The following is an 11896-nucleotide window of genomic DNA, read 5'->3' as shown; positions in this document are numbered from 1 at the left end:
AACCACTACCTTGTTTACCTCTGACTATAAAAATAAAGGCTCAGTTTGCCTCAGGATCTTTCTCTGTGGCCTCAGCCAGGCACAGGAAGATCCACGGAGACTAAAGTGAACGCTGTCTCCGTGTAAAACATTCTTCGCCGACTCCGTCCACACCTTTGGGGACCCCTGGACCCCGGGGCTGGACCCTGGCAGTTCTATGACATAGAGTGAGGCCTGGAGAGTGAGGAAGGGGTGATTAGGTAGAATGGAAAAGAAAGGCATCTCTGATAAGGTTTTTTTTTTTAAAATTTTTTTATTGGTTTCAGAAAGGAAGAGAGAGAGAGATAGATATCAATGATGAGAGAGAATCATTGCTTGGCTGTTTCCTGAATGCCCCACACTGGGGATTGAGCCTGTAACCCAGGCATGTACCCTGACTGGGGATTGAACTGTGACCTTCTGGTTCATAGGTCGATGCTCAATGGCTGAGCCACGCCTCTTGAGCTGGAACCTGAGGCTGAGTGTTGCCTCTGCACAGAGCTGAAGAAAGTGCTCCTGGCAGACATCAGCGGTGGGTGAGGTAAGATAAAAGCGAAGGCTGTGACGTGGGAAGGAATACCCACAAACAAGTGACAGGAAGGAAACCTGTGTGTTTGGCACTGTATTAATGTGTTGCTTCCTGATACAATACCACACTCTTGGCAGCTTAAAACACACCTGTGATCTTGTAGCGGGCCAGAGGGTCAGCAATTCGGTTAAGACTTAACTGGGTCCTCTGCTTAGGGCTGCAGTCAGGGTATCGGCCGGATGGCATTTTCATCTCAAGGCTCATCTGGGGAAGGATCTGCTTGCAGCCTCATTCAGGTTGTTGGCAGAATCTACTTCCTTGTGGCTACTTGACTGAGGACCCTGGTTGTTGGTTGTTGGGTGGACGCAGCTCTCAGGTCCTTGAGTCTGAAGTTCCTAGAGTCCCCAGCAAATCTTTAGCCATATGGGCTTCCTCCACATGACTCTTTCATCAAGCCAGCAAGGATCTCTCAGCTTAGGGAGAACCAGTCCTTCTTTTAAGAGCCTTCACCTGATTAGGTCAGGCCCACCCATGATTTCCCTATTGATGAACTCAAAATCAACTGATATGGGACCTTGATTACAGCTACATATCTCTGCACTGTTGTCATATTCTTTTGGCTCAGGCAAGTCCCGCCCATCCTCAAAGGGAGGACATTTACAGCCTCGAGAGCATCAGGGACAGAGATCATGGGGCTTGTCTTAGAATTCTGCCTCCCATAGGTACATTGTGAATGAGGTTGGGGACTTATGCCAGGTGCTACTAGTTGCCTTCTCAATACTTCACCTCCCTTTCTTCCTTAACAATAAAACCCTGATTTTATTTAGGACGCAAAGTGCCCACCTAAGAAGGATTGGCTTCCCAGGCTGTCATTGGTGATGTGACATAGTTCTGGCCAATGACTTGTGAGTGGCAACCTAAAGAAAAGTTATCCTTTTCCTGATAAAAAGGGACAGACCCAACTGGCATGTGACTTTTCTCCTTCACTTCTTTCCCTTTTCCTGCCTGGAACTTGGACACAAAGCCTGGAGGTGGAGCAGCCATCTTGTGACCACAAGGCTTCCTATTTTCTGAGAATGGCAGAGCAAGAAGATAGAAGGGGCCTGGGTCCCCAAGGGCATTTTGGACCACCTCTGGACTTCCTGTCACATGAGAAAAGTATCTAACATTTGGTTATGCAAATATATTTAAGTTTCTGTTACATGTAGCCAAATGCAATCCTAACATACAACCATATAAGGCTAAGTCAGGTCATGGAGGTCCTTGTTGGTCATATTACGGAGTGTGGGTTTCATTCTAAGTTAAATAGGAAGATGTTGAAGCCTTTGTTTGTTTGTTTGTTTTTTAGAGAAACATCTTTTATTTGGGTAACATGTCCCCAAACAGATCAGTAAGTACTAGTAAAATAGATTCTAGAGAATATGGCCCCATACACAGTTCTACACCCCCCTCCCCCCCAAAAAAATAACCCTGGGGGTGAACATTCCCCATCCCCTCTTGGGCTCCTATGGTATAAACAGTTTTGGCAGCTCAATGTTTATCATCTGTTTGGGGCACCATATATCCATGTTCAGTATTACTAGGGTGCAGCAATGGTAGGGCCCTCAGATCTGCTAACTCTCCCTCCACCCTAACTCAGAAAACATTTCTGCCCCACCCCAGAGTCTGGGACTAAAACAAGGAGCAAGAGGACCCCTTCACTGAGGTGCCGAGCAGGGCTCAGTGCATCACTGTGCTTTGAGAAAGAGGGAGGCATTTTAAAAATAGAGTGAGCAGAACTGGAGAAGCCAGCGAGGGTACTAAGACTGGCAGGAAAAGGCCCCTTGGCACCAGTGTCTTGGGAGAAGGGAAGAGGGAGAGAGATGTGAGAGTAGGAGCTGAGAAAATTAGGAGGGCTCCCCTCCAAACGACAGAGGGCTGAAACGGGCTAGAAACAAGAGAACTGCTGACTCCGAGCCCCTGTGTCCTCTCTACTCCCATCTCTAAGCATCTGGGCACCGTAGTTTAGCCTCCCTGGTGTCCGTTTGCCCCTGTGTAGTGTCTGCCTGATTCCAGCACTCAGCGTCTTCCCTAATACTAATGTCTCCTGATCATGTCTCTAGTGACTTGACCATGCCTTGTCCCTTGAGCCTGGGGACCAGGCTTTTGTCTACCCACTTCTTTCCCTTTGGTCAAGTTGTCCCAGAGGCTCCATCCCCACCTCTCAGAGAACTCCTTGGTCTTCAATACTTCCCTTCCCCATTCCTGGGGAGGGAAGGTGGGTCAAGGGCACCTGGTACCCAATCTCCCCTGCCCCTCTTGGAGCCCCCTAGACTTGAATGAAGAGTAGGCCAGTCAGTAGGGCAAAGCCTGATAGGAGCAGAAGGATCTAGAGCAGGGGTCCTCAAACTTTTTAAACAGGGGCCAGTTCACTGTCCCTCAGACCGTTGGAGGGCCGGACTATAGTTTAAAAAAAAACTATGAACAAATTCCTATGCACACTGCACATATCTTATTTTGAAGTAAAAAAAACAAAACGGGAACAAATACAATATTTGTATTTGCATGTGGCCCGCGGGCCGTAGTTTGAGGACCCCTGACCTAGAGGATCCTCTGGTCAGAAGTGGCCAGCTCCTGGGGCAGGATTTCCAAGAAGGTGATAGAAAGGTGCCAGCTGCCATGCGCTCCAGCACAGACTGGGCCAGCTGGTGCAGTGGGCCAGCCGACTCTGCCAGAGCTGCACCCAGCCCCATGCCCGGAGGTGTCAGGCATGAGAAGAGAATGCCACAGCCAGCCACCACCTTTGCTCGCTGGTGGCTCTGCAGCAGCCTCAGGGACAAGCTGACGGCCAAAGTACCCTTGTGGAGCCGCAAAGCCAGACACAGCTCCATGGCCGGAGCCCGGTCTCGCTGCAGTCGCACTGCCAGCCCCTCGAACACCGAGTGCAGAGCCAGGGAGGAGACCAGTACGCAGGCACGCAGGGCTGAGGGAGCTGCCAGCCCTCCGCTTGCCTGTGGGAGGCCTTGCCCGTCATGCCAGTGCTGCGGCCCACCATTCACTGTTCCCAGCAGCGCCCTTGTCTCCTCTCGAGGTGGTGGCACTGACTGCTCCTTGTAAGCGAGCGTGATCTGCTCCATCACCAGGACCAGGAAGAAGCCCATGGCCAGGATAAACTCTTGTAGGGGAAACTGGAGCGTCACCTGCAGGGCTGCCAGGGCCTCATCTATGGCAGACAGGGAGTCAGGCAGCAGGTCCAGGAGACAGGTGGTCAGGGCTTTCTGGAAGGCTGAGGCGTCCGGGTTAGCTCCAGGCCGGCGTAGCACACAGATGGGCACCAGGCTGAAGATGAGAGTGAGCACCAGCAGGAGCACCAGGGCCCCCAACTTCACCTCCAGTCCCACGGGCAGTGGGGGGATTCGAGGCTACTGCCTCTGGGTACTACACCAGGAGCGCTGGTTCTCCCCAGGGCCCCATGGTGGCCATGGTTGCTCCAGGGGCTCTCAGACCTCACGAGGGTCTCACTACATGGCACCCGCTCGGTTCCGGCCTCTAGTTGGGAATCTGTTGAAGGGTTTTTGATCAGAGAGGTGTCTGGATTGATTTATGTTTGGAAAAATCTCCTGGCTACGGGGCAAAGCATTAACTGACATGGAGCATCGTGCAAGACTGCAAATGCAGGCTCGGAGAAGGTAAGTCGCCCAAGGTAGCACAGCTAGAGCGGGATAGGCATGGGCTCCAAACTGCGTGTTTGCTTGACTGGCTTTGGCTGATGTCTCTGATGAAGGTGTTTGTCTTCCTGCCATTGCTGGAGGAGCCTGAAGCTACCACATCACTTGATTTATCTCTGGAGTCCCATTCTCCGAAAAACTTCATGATTTTCACAATCATAAAAGAGAAAGTCATTCTGGGTCTGGAAATTTTTCCAGATCAATTTGGGTCAACCTAATTAAAGCTAATGAAAGAAAGATGTGTGTGTGTGTGTGTGTGTGTGTGTGTGTGTGTGTGTGTGTGTGAGTGTAGGGGAGCACTTTCCTTTCTGTTCTGATTTGCTTACAATTTCTCTTTTAGGTCCCAATTGACTAGTGTCCACCTGATGCTAAATTTCCAAAGCTTGGGCATCAAATGATTCCAGCTTTATAATCATATTTCTAATCAGCTCCAACTGATGCTAAATGAGCTTGAAATGGGGCACCTCTCTTGGATATGACAGTGAATTTCATCCAGGGGCCTCCAAGGGAATCATGCAAAGTTTGACATGTGAAGGTGATGCAGTAGTAACATGTTGTAGACTGTGAATGAGGAGGTCTGGGCTCTAGCTTCCAGTTGCCACTGATTTACGGGTGACCCTGGGGAAGTCACTTCCCCTCTCTGGTCCTCAGTCTCCCCTTCTTCTGAAAGGTGCTCTTTAGCCAGAGCCAAGGTTTTTAACCCGTGTCTCCCAGAGTCCTAGGTTTCAGGGGCTACTCCAGAGAAAGGGGTCTCTTTGGGTCATCTGAATTTGGAATTGAAAGGTGATTAGAGGGCAAGGAAGGAGCTTTAGAGGTAGAGACCTGCAACCTTGCCCTCTAGACAGCTCACTCTCCATCACGGCTCCATTGCCTTGCTCCAGTGGAGGGTGGGAGAAGAGAACCAAGCTTTGTAGGTCACAGAAAAGCATCTGCTCTAATGACACCCATCGTGGGCGAGCAGGTGGCCTCCCTCCAGTCCTCCTGGGGGGCTGGGAGCTAGCCATCTGCTCGCTTTCCATGAACAAAGTCCCCTTTGCCCTCTTGGATTCTTGGACAAAACTGACTTGGTGAGCCAGGGAGAGCCAGGCAGCCTCTAGAGAAGAGGAACGAGGACATAATGGAGATGCAGTGAGAGGGCCAGGAAGAAGCACTCCAGGGCTTGGAACCATTAGACCTGGAGGAGGAGCCCGAGGTGGCGGGGTGGGTAGATGTGTGGACAGCCCTCTGTAGGATACACCTGTTGAGAGTGCAGAGGGCATCATTCACTTCTTTCATAACATCAGTCAGGTCACTTCAACCCAACCCATCCCAGTCCTATCTGTCCATTCATCCATCCATCTATTCATCCATCCATCCATCCATCCACCCACCCACCTATTCATTTATTGTCATGCATTCAATTACCCACCAGCTCATTTATTTGGCTCAATCACTTTCTCTTTCCTTCCCTGCCTTATTCATTTATTCTTTTGACCATTCCATAATCATTCATTGAGCACCTACTATCTGCCTGGGAGCGTAGAGGAGAAGGAACTCTTCAGGGAGCTCAAAGTTACAATACGGTGAGCAGACATGTAAGCAATTCTGAGAAGTGATTGTAACACAGGGAGGAGCAAAGTGCTATTTGAGTTTGGAAGTGGGAGGGACTGTTTAAGGAGGCGGGTTAGGGAAGGCTTCAAGGAGGCAATGACACGAGAACTGGACCTGAAGAGGAGTTTTAGTTTATTGGCTGGACGAGTGGGGTGAGGGTTTATTTTTTGGGGATGCTGCGAGTTTGGGGCCGTGCTTATCCTTTGCAGATAATATAAGCTCTACTCCCTTTCCCCCTCCTTCCAGACCTCAAAAAAAATAGAAGTCCAGATTATTCAACTCAAATTTCTAGGCTGATGAATTCAAGTTTAATTCACAACTGATTGTTCTTATTCTAAACATTGGAGGGAAAAAAAGACCCATTCAAGGAAAATCATAGAAGCTCATAGCAGGAAGTTACCTTAATCAAACCTCTCTCTGTGTGGCATCTACAAGTGAGAACCAGCTATCAGCGGTTCATTTTGTTGAGAGGCCAGGGGTGTGTGTGTGTGTGTGTGTGTGTGTGTGTGTGTGTGTGTGTTTAAGGTGATCTTGCTTCAGACAATCCGATTGTTCCTTAGGGTTTGGTACTATCTTGCCAAAGGTGTCTTTTTTGTGCTAGCATTGTTGCATTGTCACTTGACACTTAATGCATCCAACAATTACCCGTCCATCCATTCATCAAATATCCATTAAGCTTCCTGTATCTTCCGGGCTTGGCACAAGATGCTGAAGGCAATACTGATGAAGGTTCTTGCCCTTCGAGAGCCCATAGTCAAGGCAATGGTCAGCTAACATTTCTGCCAAGGGCCACATAATAAATATTTTAGATTTTGCAGGTCATCCAGTCTCTGTGGCCACTATTTAGTTTCACTGTTGTAGTGCCAAAGCAGTCTTAGAGAATATGTAAAAAAGTGGGCGTGACTGTGTTCCCATAAAACTTTCTTTAGCAAAACAGAGTTGCCCCAGCTGCCATTTGCTGATCACCGTTCTAGTGGAGGGCACACACAAGTAGCTAGACAGTAGCTATTATTCTGATGTTGGTACGCTTGAAGCTGTCCCAGAGGCTCCTTACACTATCTTCGTATTTTCGGATTCTTTTTTCATTTTGCTTTTCCGGTTGGGTGTTTTTTGCTTCTTCGCATTTCAAATCTTTGGCTTGATTCTTGCGCTCCTCTGGTCTGCTATTGGGTGTCTGTATAATATTCTTTATTTCAGTCCGTGTATGCTTAATTTCTAGTTGGTTCTTTATCATAGCATCGAGGGTCTCATTAGTTTTCGTGACTCTCTCCTCAAGTTTATTGACAGCTTCTAGCACATTTTTGCAAGCCCTCAAAATTGCGATTTTTAGCTCTATATCCTCCATTTCTGTCATGTTTTTTTGTCTCCGCATTTTTTATGCTTTCTTGGTGCACCCTCTAGTGGTCTTTGTGCGCAGTCTTGTTCTAGTTGAGCCTTGATTGTTGTAGTTAATACTAGAGGGATTTGACCACCAGGCCGACTGGCTGTGTGAATCAGCTGTGTCTGCCGCGGAAAACTTCTGTCCTCTGGGGAGGTGCTAATCTAGCCTTTGCCTGAGGCGATCCGGCAAATGGCTCTGCGCAGGGCTTGGGCGGGGCGGGCTCAACAGGGCGGGCGGAGGGAGCCGTTATGGTGCCCTCAGTCCTGTTCCCAGAGGCTCTGCTTCTCAGAACCCCCGGAACCGCTGCAAACCTCGGAGGGAAAGCTGCCTTCCAACTGATGCCAGACACTCCCGCTTCTCCCGTTTGGGTCCGAGTCCCCAGCGATTCGCCCGTATCTGGAGCTCAGAGTCTGAGACTCCCCCCTGACCGAAAACGACAACCGCGCTCTCAGCCACCAGCCCGCTTTGCGCGCGCACCTCCGCACCTGAGTTTTTTCCACACTGCGCCTCCTCTGAGCCTCGGTGTGCTGTTATTTTTCCTTCTAGTTGAAGAGTCTCTCCTCAGCCAGCCTTCCTGTGGTTCTGGGTGATGTCCGTTCCGTCTTTTAGTTGTATTTTTGAAGTGGTTGTTTGCGGCAGCAGTCTGCGGTGTTTACCTATGCCGCCATCTTGGTCTCTCCATAAAGCTTTCTTTAGCAAAACAGAGTTGCCCCAGCTGCCATTTGCTGACCACTGTTCTAGTGGAGGGCACACACAAGTAGCTAGACAGTAGTGTGATAAAGTAGTGTGGCAAGTGCTGCCATGAGGGTAAACACACTGTCCTCTGGGAGCACAGAGCAGAGTCCAGCCAGGCTTGAGCAGCAGGGAAGACTGCCTGGAGGAGGTGATGTATAACCTTAGACCTGACAGATGAGTGGAGGGAGTCAGAGGAAGAGGCTGGGGGAGGGGGAGGGGGTGGAGAGGGTCCTCTAGGCACAGAAGTATGTAAAGCCGGAAGTTCCTCCTTCAGGGGACGTGGTGCAGCAGGAAAATGCAAGACCTAGAAGAGGAGTGGGTGGCATCAGGAGGGGTTGGCTAGGTCAACGGGGGCAAAGCAGTGACAGTCCTTGTAGGAGCAGGACATGGAACCCCATCGACAGGTGTTCAGCATCTCGTTCTATCTTGTCTTGTTTTAAAAGACACAACACTCCCATCTTAGCAGGCCTCTGGGGTGCTTGCCCCAGGGCCTCGGGGCCACTCCCACAGTGGGACACACAGCTCTTCCTGGCGTGGCTTGGTCTCCCTCTTCCCGCAACCTGTGAGGGCCCATCAGGCAGCCCCTGGGCTGGTCCAAGAGGCAGGTCCCTTCTGCAAGAGGTTTCAACAGCAGAATAAAAGTGTAGTTTAAGAAGAAACAGAAACAAAATAGGCATAAGCAGGAAGCTGGGATAATAAATAGTTATTAAGGTCAAAGCTCTGATCCTGCAATATTGTGGAGAGGATCAAATGCGATAATGTGTATGAACGTGTGCCTTGTAAATGCTGAAGTATCACAAAAGCTAAGACGTCTTTAAAAAAAATATATTTTTATTGATTTCAGCGAGGAAGGGAGAGGGAGAGAGAGATACAGTGGGACCTTGACTTATGAGTGTCCCAACTAACGAGTTTTTTGAGACACCAGCTGTCTCTCGGCCGATTTTTTGCATTGAGTTGATAGAGTAATTTGAGTTAAAGAGTTCCTTAACGAGCTCGGTCTCGGAACGAATTAAATTCGTAAGTCAAGGCCCCACTGTAGAAACTTCAATGATGAGAGAGAATCATTGATTGGCTGCCTCCTGCACACCCTCCTCTGGGGATCGAGCCCACAACCTGGGCATATGCCCTGACTGGGAATTGAACTGTAATCTCCTGGTTTATAGGTCGATACTCAACCACTGAGCCACAGCGGCCAGGCAAAGCTAAGACTATTTTTAATGCTGGTCTCTGTAACTCTGCTCCTGTCTGGCTTCTCTTCTCTCCCCTCACCCCTTTCCCTCTCTGGCTCCTAATGCTGGCCTGTAAACCAGGATTAAGGAGTGGTTTTTGCTTTCTAGGCTCTTTGGAAGAAAATTGTATGGAGTACTATTAAATTTATGGGCCTCAAGGAGAAACAAACCCTGGTTTGAATCCTGGCTGTGGTATTTACTAATAAGCTATTAACTTTATAAGAACCAGGTTTCTCCTCTTTAAATGGGGATAATGTTTATACCTCCCTCCTGGCATTTATTGAGATAACTCATGTCAAATGCTCATTAGTACTGTGTCCAGCACGAGTGTTATTGCTTTTAGTTGTAAATTTCAGGACCTGGCACATGGTAGGCACTGAGTAAATGTTTGTGGAATGACTGTTTGACTGCTTAAATAGTGTGCAAAGCATCATATTTTTAGAAAGTGTATATTTTTATTGATTTCAGAGAGGAAGGGAGAAGGAGAGAGAGATAGAAATATCAATGATGAGAGAGAATGATGGGCTGCTTCCTGCATGACCCATGAGCCAGCCAGCAACCCAGGCATATGGCCTGACCCCCTGGTTCATAGGTCGATGCTCAACCACTGAGCCACGCCAGCCGGGACAAAACGTAGTATTTTTAGATAATATAACTGCAAACTTCAGGTTGCAGGTTTGCATATGCTTACAGGACCGCTCTCCTCGGGCATCTGTCAAGGTGGTCCCATTAAGTCCTCATCCTCTTTCCCCCAATTCTGTGGATTCTGTTATCAAAGTCCCTCCAATCAAAGGTCCTCTTTTACTCCCATGGCAATGACTTTGGTTCATCATGACTTGTGTGAACCTGCCATCAGGGTCCATTCTCCTGTCACCGGTCTCCTCGTACCCCATCCATCCACCCACTGTGGACAGATCACCCTAAAAAAGAAGAATGTTCTCTATAGTTGGCTTAGTAAACAATGTTCATGACACTGTGATGTCTAAACTCATAGCGGGACCTTCAAGTCCTTCCCCAGTCTGGGCTGTTAATGTTTCCAGTTCAGTGGTTCCCAACCGGGGGCAAGTTTGTCCCCAAGGGGACATTTGGCAATGTCTGGAGATATTTTTGATGGCCACAGCTGGTGTGTGTGTGTGTGTGTGTGTGTGTGTGTGTGTGTGTTTATACTGTTGGTATGCAGTGTGGAGGCCAGGGATGCTGCTGAAAATCCTACCGTACACCGGACAGCACCTCCCAATAGAGGATTATGGAACCCAAATATCATTAGTGTTGACAAGAAATTGCTCTAGTCCCATCTTTTCGCGATTCGCTGCACACCCTGCCTCTCTCATGAGTCTCTGAGTGTGCCTTCCTGGTTTTGCATCTCTGATTCCTTTTGCCAGGTCACGCTTTCTCTCTCTCTTCTTCCGATATTGTCGTATAGACCAGCGGTTCTCAACCTGTGGGTCGCGACCCCTTTGGCGGTTGAATGACCCTTTCACAGGGGTCGCCTAAGACCATCCTGCATATCAGATATTTACATTATGATTCATAACAGTAGCAACATTACAGTTATGAAGTAGCAACGAAAATAATTTTATGGTTGGGTCACAACATGAGGAACTGTATTTAAAGGGCCAGAAGGTTGAGAACCACTGGTATAAACCCTCAAGACCCATTTCAGGTGCCTCTACTTCCTGCAAGGGCCAGAAGGTTGAGAACCACTGGTATAGAGTATAGACCCACAAGACCCATTTCAGGTGCCTCTACTTCCTGTGAAACTTATAGGGAACCACAGGGTGGCAATTTATTGCTTCCTTATTTTAGAGCCCACAGCCTTTACAACATTAGAGTGTTGTTGTAAATATCATCAATATAGTATATATGTCACGCCCCTCCCCCACCATTTCTGAGCTTTTCTAGTATGGAGACTGGGTCTTGTTTATCCCCCCATCCCCAATATAATAAATGTCTGCTGAATGAACGAGTAAAATATTCATAATAAAAAGTGTTCAAAATACTCGTAGGTTCTGGGCTCTTTTAAAATAAAGACTCTGGACTGACACGTGAATGCACATATTTCTCCACGTCTTCCTCATCGTGCCCATCTTCCAGGTAAATTTTATGCTGGCAACCTTCAAACTTTTCTGAAACTCAGATGATTTGTGTTTGTGATTCAATTTCAATTTCCTGTCTTCAGCACTTTCACATTCAGCAACATTTTCCATTTTGCAGTAAATCTATGGATGTTGCTTGAACACAAATTTCTCCTGCTCCGCCCGGTGACACATTTACAGCCACCAGCCAAGGGTCTTCTTTTATGGGAATGAAATCGGATGCTCCCCTGTGTCTGACAACCTCTTATTCATATTCAAACCATGATGGTATCTTCCTGACACGGCACTGTCCCCCCTTGTGGGGACATCCATTAATAACAATAGGACAAGGCCAGCCGGCGTGGCTCAGTGGTTGAGCATCAATCTATGGACCAGGAGGTCACAGTTCAATTCCCGGTCAGGCCATATGCTTGGGTTGTGGGCTTGATCCCCAGGAGAAGGTGTGCAGGAGGCAGCCAACCAAAGATTCATCATTGATGTTTCATCATTGATGTTTCTATTTCTCTCTCCTTCTCCCTTCCTCTCTGAAATCAATAAAAATATATTTTAAACAAATAACAATAGGACAAGACCCTGGCATGGGTTATTCCACGGAAAAGATCAGATATTGA

At 48.3% G+C, this 11896-nt stretch overlaps 1 pseudogene; it reads right to left on the bottom strand.

Annotated features, from left to right (window-relative positions):
- Window positions 1–2747: 2747 nt before the first annotated feature.
- LOC102246142 lies at window positions 2748–4036 on the bottom strand (annotated as a pseudogene).
- Window positions 4037–11896: the final 7860 nt, after the last annotated feature.

Source organism: Myotis brandtii, unplaced genomic scaffold, assembly GCF_000412655.1.
Source record: "Myotis brandtii unplaced genomic scaffold, ASM41265v1 scaffold355, whole genome shotgun sequence".
Classification (NCBI taxonomy): domain Eukaryota; kingdom Metazoa; phylum Chordata; class Mammalia; order Chiroptera; family Vespertilionidae; genus Myotis; species Myotis brandtii.
This window is presented reverse-complemented; position numbering and strand designations above follow the sequence as displayed.